Source organism: Bacillus rossius, chromosome 6, assembly GCF_032445375.1.
Source record: "Bacillus rossius redtenbacheri isolate Brsri chromosome 6, Brsri_v3, whole genome shotgun sequence".
NCBI classification, from domain to species: domain Eukaryota; kingdom Metazoa; phylum Arthropoda; class Insecta; order Phasmatodea; family Bacillidae; genus Bacillus; species Bacillus rossius.
The window spans coordinates 2,976,783-2,990,013 of NC_086334.1; the positions used below are offsets into that span (position 1 = coordinate 2,976,783).

At 41.8% G+C, this 13,231-nt stretch overlaps 1 protein-coding gene across 6 annotated transcripts in view; it reads left to right on the plus strand.

Moving 5' to 3' along the window:
• Window positions 1-13,231, plus strand: part of LOC134532505 (3-hydroxy-3-methylglutaryl-coenzyme A reductase) — a 100,794-nt gene that overhangs the window by 40,524 nt on the left and 47,039 nt on the right. Inside the window, exon 1 of one of the 6 annotated variants that reach the window (XM_063368964.1) lies at window positions 2,781-2,856. The exons of 4 other annotated variants lie outside the window; for them this stretch is intronic. The gene's annotated coding sequence lies outside the window, so the exon portion shown is untranslated. Of the gene's footprint in view, window positions 1-2,780; window positions 2,857-13,231 lie in introns of those variants that run through there. One more of the 6 variants, XM_063368963.1, reaches the window with a different exon arrangement.

Below are 13,231 nucleotides of genomic sequence, written 5' to 3' on the forward strand. Positions count from 1 at the left end.
CACGGCATATGTCAGGTGACCGTGGAGGCCAGCGTAAAAGAGCTCTGTCGTCTTGACCATCACGACCAATCCAACGGTCTGGGACTTCGACGTTCAACCACTCTCGTGCAAAGAGATTCCATTGGGGAGGGGCTCCATCCTGTTGCCAAATAAAGTTTACGTGTTCATCCGACCCCAGCATGGTTGGAACTTCTTGTCCTGACCAACAATGCTTCCTGGACCATCCTCATTGTCCTGAATTGGACCTGCCTGCTTGATTTAACCCGGCATGCATGTGCCCAGGGTTTACCCTGTGTGTCTGTGCAGGTTTTACCTGGGCCCAGCTAGACTAGTTATAGTGTAGATCCAAGAAAGGAGAGTTAGTCATTGCACCAATTGCTGCCATGGCTGGCCAATCCACGAATACAGCACACATGAATAATGCTACTCTTCCTGCATGGCTCCACGGCTGCCAGAATGATTACGCGCATAGGCCAATGCCTGAGACTCACTTAAGAGTCTTCCCTAACCCAGATCCCTCCCAATCAAATACACTTAGTTTTGGGGGAGGGGGGGGGGGAAATTGAGACTCATCTATTATGCTTCTATACTTTGCTACTTATATGCTCCAAGTCCATTTGCGACTGCAGAACTCATCGTAGGGAGGGGCACGCAGTTCTAACTACAATTATTTCATTCTTGAATTTAATTCGTTTATAAGAAGAACTATTTTTCCCAGTGGCAGTTGGACTTCTCCACTCATCTCGCCACTCTCCAAATGACATTACTTCCTACTCTCGAGAGCTCAACATTGTCTGATAAAACGCGTTTCTGTGGTCAGGCGGAAATTAAATAACTTTTTTGGGTTGTTTTATTTTAAACTTCTGTGCAGGTAGTTTACAAAATGTGTAGGATAAACTAGCTAGAGGAAAAAGAATCATTAATTAAAATACAGCTTTACATATTTTTTTTCATGCTCACGGTAATTTAATTTGATTCTTCTAAGCGAATCTCGTGATTGCCCAAATGTTCATTGATTGAATAAGCTTTATTTGTAGCATGTTTTTTTCTTTTGTTTTGTTTGATGTGTATGCCTGTGTGAACTCCGAACCTTGATTCGGGAAGTGCATCTCTGTGCCTGTCAGAGGGCGCGCAGATCTGTGGAGGACCTCGCAGTCCGAGTGCCGCTTGTGTCCAGCCTTCCGCTGAAGGTTTAAAGGCATGCCTCCCATTTCAGGTCATGATTTTATATGTATATTAATCACTGATCAACTTTTAGACCTTTCTTAATTGTTTAACTTTGACGAAATGAAAAATTTATACAGCGCATACCTTTTTGCATAATTAGCTGCTAAAGTCACATGTTTAACGTTTTTGGGTTTTACAAATAAGGAGAATTTAATTTATTGCAGAAATGAAACTTTTTAGGTTTAACTACAATGCCACTGGCTACTTCATGATATGGTTTGCATTTCTATCACAACAACTCATTTCATGTTTCTTGGCTGTCAAATCGTAACAAATTTGAGAATTTTGAAAAGCCAGGTAAAATTAATTAATATTTTCTGAAATAAATTCAAACCATTTCTTGAAGTAGCCAGTTGCATTTCAGTTAAACCTAAAAAGTTTCAGTTCTTCAATAAATTAAATTCTCCTTATTTGTACAACCCAAAAACGTTAAAAATGTGACTTTGGCAGCTAATTATGCAAAAAGGTATGCGCTGTAGGTATATATTTTTTTAATTTCGTGAAAGTTAAACAATTGAAAAAGTGTACAAGTTTATCTGTAATTACTGTAAATATAAAATCTTGACCTGAAATGGGAAGCACCCCCTTAACACAGGACGGCGGGGGATGTTCCAAAGGGTATCCGTCAGTGTCCAGATGGCTATCTGGCGGGCTTTGTCAGGGGCCCATCTCGCATGCCAGCGGCAGCAGTAGCGCATACTTGGGATTCCTGCGCCGACCTGTTACTGTCCAGTCCCACCCGCTGGCTGGTAACACCCCGACCCCCCTTCATCCTCTCTGTTCTCCGCTCTCCGGGCCTTGTGGTTGGTAAATACACGCGGGGAGAGAGAAAATAACATTGGTAAGTACGAAGTAAAAAAAAATTCTTAAGGGTTACTGAAATGGACGAGCAACGAAGAACGACCCTTTTTTTTTTTACGGCGAGATTTTGTTTCCATCTTTGGTCCTCGTTTGGTTAAAAGCTTCAAGGACTTGTATATTTTTTAATGATAATGATTTGACATTAAGAGTCACTCTTAGACGATCTGATTAGTCGGGTGGCTTTAACTAATATTTATGATATATAATTGTCGTTATTGCATTACTTTCACCCACTTATGTATGGTTTTAGTATTAGTTCATATTTTGTACATTTATATTTAGACCCCCTGACATAACGGTAACGTTGATTAACTATATAAAATAAAACCTTTTTGTAATTTAAGTTTATTGTCGTCACGTGTTCAATTACGAATGGAATCGGTTGAGCCTGCCGTCTGGTCCGAAGACGCGGTCGTTCGCATTGGTAATGAACTCTGAATAATGTACTCGACCGACCGTGTTTTTTTCCTCCTTCGCGCCCTTGATAGCGCTATAGGTCGGGACATCTTCCGCGAATAAAGATGCGGGAAGCTGACCTCGTCTATTGGATTGTTGTCGTCGTCTGAATATCCCCCCCCCCCCCCTTCCACGGAGTGACACGGCCGAACCCCGCCGGAGACGCCCGAAGTCTGCCGAAGCTGTCCCCTCCGCGCGGCGCTAGTAACGGGTCGTACACGGAGCGCGCCGGCTCAGTTCTTCGGCGCCGGTGTTGTTGGGAGGTGGAGCTGTCTTCGAGCGTTTTGCCGGCCGCGCTGCGTTCTCAAAACTGTAAGTACATACGATCTTTTTTTTCTTCCTCCCTCCGCTGGTTTTAGACGGAACCAGCCCTGCAGCCTAATTATAGCCGGACCTTGAGGCACCGGAATAGTTTCGCTCGAAGTCGCGGCTTCGAAGTTTCGAAACGTCACGTCGATGCAATGTTGCGAATTCGTAATTTTTATAATATTTTTTGTTTAGCGTTCCACAGTTCTAACATTGCCAACAGGTTTTACACTTACACTAATAAAAAAAATACCTTGTGTATACTATTAAGATGATTTAATATTACATCACTGAACGCCAGTAATTGAAATCACACGCAAATTTAAAATAGAGATATCTAGAACTATTTTTAATGCTGCTATATAAAAATTATCGTGCAGTACAAGTTACGTGAGTAGTTATTACAGCAGATAAAATATATATTTTGCATACTGTGATACTGACATACTGGTTTCATGAATAGCAACATTTGTAATTTTTTATTGTTTCATTAAATTAAAAAAAAGTCTGCGTGTCGAGAAAATTAGCCGGTTATAATACACATTCAAGAGTATCAGTTGACTATTTTCGAAGAATTAAAAAAAAGTGCGTATATTCTTACCTTATAAAATTAACAGTTTTGTTTGACATAAATTATTTAAATTTTATGTATTCTCCATTAATGTTAATGTGTTAAAACTCTCGGAGTTCACAAAACTTTGCGGAATCCCCTTAAAACCGATACTTTTATTGTCCTGGGATGTGTTTCACACGAAGAAACATCCCAAGATGTTTTTTTATTCGTGTAGGCTCCTTGCACGATTGTGCGAGTGATAAGTGAAAACTGGTGGTAGACTTTTGGCCGGATCGTGTGTCATTACTCCAGTTGTTTCTCGCGCAGGCGTCTTGTGAATGGCAGCCGGCTCCGGAGAGCTTCCCCCACCCCCCTCCTCACACTCGGTTCATTGATGCGGGAGTGACAGGCGCGGCAGTCTCGACTTGGAAACGAACACAGCTTCATTCCGAACGTGCGACTTCAGAACGGGTCGTTACCACAACGCCGAGATACCACAACGCCGAATGCCATAACGCCGAATGCCAAATTGACCGCAACGCCGACAGCTAGAAAACTGCTGTGTACCACAACGCCGAAGTACAGTAACGCCGAAAAATGTTGCTGCGGGAGGGGGGGGGGCACAGGAGCAAAATGGAAAAACAACTGAATTAATTTGTGTTTGTTTCTTAAATGTATCTTAACGCCGAAATACCACAACCTAACCTAACCTAGGCTAGCTTAACCTAGCCTAACTTAACCTTTGTGACAGTCCTGCAATGACATTTTTCGGCGTTAATGTATTTCGGCTTTCTGGTAATTCGGCGTTGTGGTACACAGCAGTTTTCTAGCTGTCGGCGTTGTAGTTAATTTGGCATTCGGCGTTATGGTTTTCGGCGTTATTGTACGTTCGGCGTTGTGGTATTTCGGCGTTGTGGTGCGTCCCCCCTTCAGAGCGACGTGCCACATGTCCGCAGTCGATAAACACCGCGTTGTCTTCACACGAACCAAGCGCGGCTCCAGAAGGGGGGGGGGGGGGAGGGGGGGGGGGTGCGATAGCCTCTCCCGAGACCAATTTTACAGATTAGTGTATGTTTACTTAAGTATTTAATTTCATATGTCAAACTTTTATCTCATCAAAAGTTGCATGGAGCTACTAAGGTTCTTTATTTGAAACCTGTAATTTGTGAATAATATTCCAAGGCCAATATCTGACCACTTTCATTTTTTTGCAACTACGACCTTTCTTTGTGCGATAGCCCCTCCCGAAAAGTCATCCTGAAGCCGCCATTGACACGAATACCTTTGTCTCGATTCATCTGTTCACGCGGAGGCGGATCCTGGGGTGCGGCACTTCTCAAGTAAACTTCGGTTTGTGTTTCATTTATGCGTAAACGTCTCAGCTCTCGGTAGGCGACGTTTGGTAGGAGAAATTTCGTGAATGGCACGGAAATGCGTGGCTATACACGGCATAGGCGTACCCAGGATTTTTTTTCCGGCATTGAGGGGGGGGGGGGGGGGTGTTTCTGAATTTTAAGAGAAACTGCACAAACACCAAAAAATAATTGTTTATAGTAAACTTTTTTTTAGTTTACAAACTTTTTACAGAAGAATTCTTCTATTTTTTTTTTTTTTTTTTTTTGGCAAATTCAGTAACTACATATTCTCCGGGTCGACGTGGATGTTGCAGTGGACATTCATGGAACAACCACTGCAATTCAAATTTGTTTACGTTAACTCACCAATTGGGCTGCTTGGTGACGTTCTCTGTCGTAGCTTGGTGTGAAACTTCAGAATATGAGTTTCGAATGACACGAGTGTTCATAATATTCTTGCCTTTATTTGGGGGGGGGGGAGGGGGGGCGTTAAACCCCCAAAACAACCCCCCCCCCCCGGGTACGCCTATGATACACGGGTCTGCTACCCGTGGAAGTCTCGGTAATACATAAAAGGATGGTGGACCGGCAAGATTCATCCGTGTATAAAGCTTTCGTGAACTTTTATTACGTATGGTACGTGAGGAGATGGAATGGCATAACTGGAATACCAGTTCTTTTACTTTTATCTGCTCGTAGGTATGTTACACGTTAGGTTGTGAATCCGGCAGGCATATTTTGATGGGCTCGGGAGATTTTATTAAGCTGGTATTTACAGATCTTTTGGTTTTGTTTACAATTATAAAACGACGATAGTTAAGATAGTGAAAATCTAAAAAAGGAATTTTGCGAAAATTCAGAATTTTTTTGGGGGGGACTACGTACCTGTTATTGGTTAAAACAGCGCTATCTGTAATTCGTTAAGGCATGTACTTGAAACAACAGCAGATTTTCGGAACTATACGAAATAAAGGGGGTTGTCTGTAAAGTCGATTTGTGGATGATAAATTTACGTGATAACGTCATAAGAAAACATTGATGAAAAATTGCATTTTTTTATTTTTCAAATATTATTTACAGTTTTTTGCAAATTTAATTTAAATAATTTGTTTAAATATAATCACGAACAATTAGTTAAAAAGGCCGCCTTAACCTGTTTGATGTTATAGAAGATTTTCTCGCACGGTGGTCGGCCGGTTCTTGCACGCTCGGCTCAGGCGGAACGTGACAATGAGTCATGCTTTTCCGTGCGTGCAGCCCCGGCGTTCATCGATTAATAAGACGTTAGCACGTCAAAAAAGAAGGTCGTGGGAAGGGGAGAAAAAATAAAATCTAAACCAATATGACCATACTCTAAAAAAATCGATTATTATTTGATGTCAAGGTGTCGAGGGTCATGCTCTGTCACACGCTGTATCCACTCGTGCAGAACACGCTCACGGGCAAACAGATTGTTTCACTCTCACTGGCGCACGATTCAATCAGCAAGGACGCATTTTCGCTCTCGCGGCGAAAGTTTCTGAAAGAGATTTTTGTCAAAACGTTTTCTACATCTCCGCCCGCCGGCGTAGAAGACGTCCGAGCACTGTCAGACTTGCGGGACGAGACCACTTCCAACCCGGGAACAAGCGATGGAGAAGTCACAGCCACGGCAAATGGCGCTCTCGCTTCTATAATTACCACTCAATACAACACGTACACAAGTCACATTACCTTAGACGTGACACCTAATAAATCGATGAACGCCGGCTGCACGCACGAAAAAGTGTCCTGTTACGCACATTGTCCCGTTACGCTCATTGTACGCTTGCTCCGCATATATCTCTCTTACACTCGACTGTTTATAAAGTGAAGTGAAAAGTTAATGTGTTTTTCATTGCTTATTACAACAAAAATTTCTGCAATAAAGGTTAATTATTATTGCGTTTAAAAATCTGATTACTAGTATAATGTCAAGTATTTATTCTTTTATTATTAAAATAAAAATGATTCAATTTTATTCATAAAGTATGCAATCATTTCAATAATGTTTTGTGATGACGTCACGTTAAACTATCGTCCGTAAACCGACTTTACAGACAACCAATTTATTTTGTGTCATTGTTTTCCAGCACTCAATGAGATCATTTAAAAAGCAAGACGATGAGATGGTGTGACAATGTGCAGGAGAATGGGGAAAGAGATGTAGTTGAGCTACACAGGAAGAAGGCCCTTCCAAGCAAGACCAAGGATGAGGTGGGAAGAGCAGATAGTTAGAGAGAGGAGCAGACTGGAACAGAGTGAAGGAGTAAGGCGGAGGAATAAAGGAAGATAAGTTGCATCTTACTTTGCTGACCCCAAACGAGGCCCCAAATATGGCCCCAAACGAGGACCCAAACCAGGACCCAAACAAGGCCCCAAACAAGAAGGCTCGTCGCACCGAGTGCAGGTACTAGCATTGCTACACTGGCCGTGTGCCAGTACGTGTTCATTCCACCCGAACTGCTTTAAATAAAGGATAATGCAACCGAGCGGGAAAAAAAATGACGCTTACCTTGCAGGAAATTCATATCGTTTGTCGTGACGTCAAACACTAAACTTAAGCGTTATTTTTATAAATATTTTTTTTTTTATTGCAAACATTTTACAACAACATTGAATTATGAAGCACCACGCAAAATTTACGTTACGAAACCAATTATTTTCTTCGTCTTTTAGTTTTTTTTAAATACAGTTCTTGAATTTCTGCGTTTATATATTTCATTTATAGGTTAGCACGCCATGTTTTACGTTTCAATTGTTTCACGAAATATTCGTGCTTCATTTAAGCGAGTCTTACTTACTTCACAAAAAAAAATTCCAAATGGTTGTCTGAATGCATGCTTAAAGAGTACTTACGCAAATTAGACGTTCATTAAATATACGACGTTCTTTTCAAAAACAAATGTATTGCTGAAACATGTAAAGTATTGTTAAAACATTTTCAAGCAGTCATGACATTGCTGAGATGTAGGATTTTCTGCTGTGAACAAAGTTGGCAGACGATTTGCGATTGCCTTGAAGATATACTACTTGCTAGAAAATACGTTCAAACTTTTCATTACACATTTTATCACGCTTATACGTACAAATTTGTGTGTGTTTTTGGCGCTAAAAAAATATTTTGTGATGAAAAAATAATTTTGTACTTTATGGAAAACTTGCTAAATTTATCATCAAAAGGCAGTATTTTGGTCACTTGTGAATGTTCAAAATATTTAGTTGAGTGATTACAAGCATATTTTTTTTTTGTGATACCAGGACTCTTATATTTGTATCATGAAATGCTAAATTACTCCGTGTGGTCTGGTTCCAGTTAGCATACCTATTTTAATAGCAGTGTGCTCAAACGAAAGTAGTTTACTCAGTCCAATTTTTAAAAAATAAAATTTGCTTTATGGCTTTATAAAAACGCAAGTACGATTATAATAGCTAATAACTAATTAAGAAGGGATTGCCAACCTGTTTTTAAAAGTTGGACATTAAGGCTCAGACTAATTTTTATAATTTTTTCGTCTTTGTAACACACTACCTTCCTCTAATTTGTTTTTTTGTCGCTATTATTTTGAACAAATATACACTGTGTAATATAATATGTGTTATAAGTCGCGTAAGTAATAATAACGAATACTTGCGCTACTTTTTACACCCATATTACACTTGTGGATATCTGGGGAAAATATTAGCGACTTAACATCAAATGCAAGAGAGATATACTGTTCAATTTACAGAAATAGCTTTTCATAAATATCAACAACGAGAAGAAAAAAAAAACGTCAGCATGTCGTGTGAGACCCGAGTCTTCCTGTTCAGTGTTCAAAGAACCAGTCATTCGGAGAACAGCACATCTTTCCACAAACTGTTTTGGTTCACTAAGAACGGGTCTCGAATGGAACCTGTTCCGAATACTCGTAAGCGCATGCGCTATTGTAAACATGTCTATGTGAAGCTGTGCAGCGTTACGTTTGCCTGCGGACTTATTGCTCTCTCTGTCGTGTTACTATCTGAGACTCAACTCGTTCTTGGCCCAACACCAAATCTCCCCTGCAGAATGTCACTATCTTGACAGTGTCTGGCAAAGTTGTTCAAAATAATTGGCATGGTTATGACGCCCCCACACACTTTAAACGCAGCCATGGCCGTCTGGAATAAATATACAGCATCTCACAGTTTGCGTATAATGTCCATTCTTCCACGAGTCGTCCTTATTAGCCAATAATTTTAGCGTCCAAGAAAAATGCGATCAGAACGAATTTGTTCCGAACCCAACAAACTTAAAATGGACGAACAATACATGGAAATGTAATGTGATGATAGATTCATTAATTTGCCACAAATCTTTCTGTGCCTGTCTGCCGTTGGACCCTCTTAAAGTAGCCTAGGTACTCAGAATCGTTGCTTGGGAAATTTTTCTGGCGATAGTGGGAATTCTTTAAGTCCCGCTGAAAGTAGACCTGCTCGCTGTGAAATGCGATACGTATTTAAAAACATCAGCATTGTTAATATCATCTGATGTTGAAATGACCAACTTTTTTAGTGATGTAGCGTCATGGGCTTATGGAAATGGGGGGGGGGGGGGGTTGTGTTTTTATCTGTAAGGTTCTGGTCCCTTATGGATATGGAAAATAATTGAGAGTTTAAGTCCCAATCGGCAACAAATATGTCGATGTCGCTATCTTTAACAGTTACATCATGCAAGTAATATTTTTAGACATATCAGGGTACAAATAAATATTTATACCTCGAACCTAACTTCCGTGTTCTGCATGAATTATTTCATTAGGTGTTTAAATTATGTGTCATGTCTTATTTTTAAAAGTTTAATGGCCCTGAATTTCGAGTGAACTTTTCCCATTGCCTAGCATGAGTGGACATATAGCGCACACAAGGCGGAACAATACAACTGCATGAGAAACCCCCACTGGAGTCGTGTCTGATTTTTTTGTCGACTCATGTTTGAGCGGTGGAGAACGCTCATTGTAATTCACGTGGCAGTGGCCTTGAAGGTGCGGCTGAAAGATCGCAATTTAATTTGACGTGTCAGCGACCAAGCGTCGAAGCCGGAAGGATTCGGGTATCCGTTCCGTCACGAGCCAGGTCGGGACTCATTCGTAGAGACCGGAAAAATTCGCGGATTAATTTCGTGATAGGCTGAAATTCAAACATGTGTACAATTCTGCTGGTTCTGCTATTGGCTCGCAGTTTAACTGGAGCTCTATGGGCCAATCGGAGACTATCGCCAAAGAAGAGTCGAATCACAAGCTACCCAGTGGAGACGCCTCACAATTTAGTACCCAATGAACACGCGTGTTTACTTGAGAAATGCAGAGGATAATGGAGGTTATCCTAGAGGCCATTGAATCCGCGAATTTTTCCGGTCCCTACTCATTCGCCATAAAGAGCCCGCGAATCGAACACACTTCGAAACAGTCTTACGGCGGCGGACTTGCGTGGCCACAGTGGGTTCCTAACCACTTGGCTGTCGTCGACTCGATTGTGATTCTAGGGGTCGGACTCAGACGTAGTCCTGGAGGAGGGCAGTTTGGGGCTCCTTGTAATCCAAAAGTCCTTCGCGAAACGTATGCAATTTTTGATGTGTAACATGTTATATCTCGGTCTACCGCATTTGGTGGGAGTAATCTCGTGAATGCGACTGAAGTAACCACGGTGCTGCCACCTTGTGGCGGATGGTGCGAACCAAAGTTCACAAGCCAAAGGGAAACATTAATTTTAACAGGTTGAGCAGATTTTTTAATAAAACTCCTTGTCGAAAAATCAGTCCCAAAGCTGGGGTTTACTATTTTTTTCAAGTCTTTTTTTTCGCTTTTATCGGGAGCCGTTTCATTATGTAGTTAACATTTCCGTATGCTAATCAAACGATTCTATAGTCGGTGGCTCCGCTAACGAACTATTGCGGCGGGTGTGGAAACTACGTGTGATTCGCGTCAAGAAATGTTGTTGAAAACAAATTTTGCAATCTCGTGTCGGAGTTACGTATTATAAGTGTATTTGCAACATGAGAACACATGATTTTGCTCGTCATGTTACAAATCTCTGCGAGTACTGAATGACTCTCTCACATTTCCTTATTATGGAAATATGTAAAGTACACGCCATATAAACAACTGTCCAGAGAGGAATCACGCGCAAGACCTTGGGTCCGCAGGTTCTGCGAGCTCTTGTTTTCAACCCACAGACTTGCGTCAGAACACACAAGTGGGAAAAAAAAGGTCGGTAATTTATCATGTTTTTATGGACTTACGATATAACTTTTTTCTAATAATTTTACAAAAAAAATACCAGACCATTTTTATAGATGGTGTTTTAAGGAACAATTTTTATTATAAACATTTTTAAATTGTTGCTGGTTATTGGCTCGCTTTGAATGTGTTGGAACGTGAATGTTTTCTGAGGTTTCTCGTGACCTGGCGGAGAAATGAGCCAAGAAATTACTGATTACTGCCTGCATCCAGAAACAGGCGAGATAAATTTGACTCGGCTAGCCTACGCTGCGTGTAAGCGTCTGCATGTCTCTGCTGAGACGTTTAGACTCTCTAAGACCCACTAGTAAAGTTTTAATATGTATAGCCCTGGGTGGTATGGCCGAGAGAATAAATTTAAATGAGGTCCTCTAGCTTACGGGAAAGCAAAAATATTTTAATAATTAAAAGTTGAAAATTTGAGCCAAGAAATGGCTGATTTTCGGCTGAGTGACCAGCACCGGCGCGGGTCTGCAGACACGTACTAGAGACGGAGGTCCTGCTCGCTGAAGAAGTCGGTCAAGTGAGAGACTCGGGGCCGCTGACGAAACTGGCGGGTCACCTTTACCCGGCTGGTCGCGGACTGGTTGGGAGTTGCGCCGTGCCCGGGCCGTGCCGCAACCAGGCTTCTTTTTGAGTCCGAACAAGTTATCTCATTACTAGGGACACCTGTGAAATTCGCGATTTCAAATCCCTAAAGGATAGACTCCATGATCCTCTACGCACTCGTGCAAACTACATCTGCTGATTGGTTACCGACTCGTTAACACCTGTTGACTGGAATGATCGTGATTCGCTAATTCTTCTGTTAAATATTTTTCATTGGCCCAGAGTCCTTCAGGTAAACTGTGGCCCAATAACTGAAGCAAAATAATGTCAAAAGTATTTGGACTCTATCCTATCGCGAAATGAATCCGCGAATTTTACTGGTCTCTACTTATTACTAGAGACCGGAAAAATTCGCGAATTCATTTCGCGATAGGCTAAAATACAAATAGTTATACCTCAGTGCTGCCTCTGCCATTGGCTCACCACTCACCTGGCTGACTCTGGGCCAATGAGAAACACCCAACCAGAGCTTTATCGAATCACAGGCCGCTACGCTGGGACGTCTCACAAGACAGCAAGCAGCCAATGGGTGGGTGGCATTTGACCATGTGTACGTAGAACTATGGAGTTCATCCTACAGGTGATTGAACGCGCGAATTTTTCCGGTCCCTAGTTATAAACAATGAAATATATTATGAATTAATTAAAAAAATTATTTGCATGCGTGGTGTGCTTGGAAGTGTATCGTGTTGAAGGGTGTTGTTCCTGCGGAGTAGCTGGCGTGTCGGGTGATGCCGCGGCGTGTCTCGACTCGGTGGCGGTGCTGTGTGCAGTCGAAAGTCGCGGCGAGGCGCCTGTGACGGCCCCGGGAACCACATTCACTTTTCCCGCGTCTGCGGGGCGCGCCGAAGCCTTCATTCCACAGACGAGAGAGCCACGCCCCAAGTTCATGCTCGCTTTTTTTCTTCCCCCGTTCTATCTCATTGTGTAAACCGGTGTGGCATTACATTTTGCGGTCGATTAGGATAGGTTAGCTACGTTATAAATACTTTAAAACATTGTGGATGGTTGGTTACATTAGGTAAGTATAGCTGCATTAAAAAATACTGTGAAATCATTTTATGGTTGCTTAGCAAATAACTTTTTAACATGTAGCTATTCAGCGCTAGGAAACCGTTTACATGATTTCGCAGTATCTTTAATGTAGCTATCATAACGAAATCAACAGTCCACAATGTATTTATAATGTAGCTAACGTAACCTTTTACAAAGAACAAAAAAAAAAACCCCGAAGATGCACGATCGGGCGTTTGGCTCTCTCGTCTGTGAAAAGAAGGCTTCCCGCGCTAACACTCGGCATGTCTGCATGCTCGAGGTATCACAGCGGCATCTGTCACGAGAAGACACGTGTTTTCGGAGTAATTTTTAGGCACACGTTGTGCAGATTCTTGAAAAGCACGCAAGGGACTTTCACTACACCTTTATCGTCTTTTCTCCGTCATGAAATGTTGTTGTTACCACTCAACTCTTAGAAGCACGACGAGAAGACACAGCCTTGAGATCACAAGGGGGATGGTGCGGGAATTTCACTTCGGTATGAGACTCGTGTGTATTGGTAGTATAAGCCTTGAAAGTGTAATCACAGT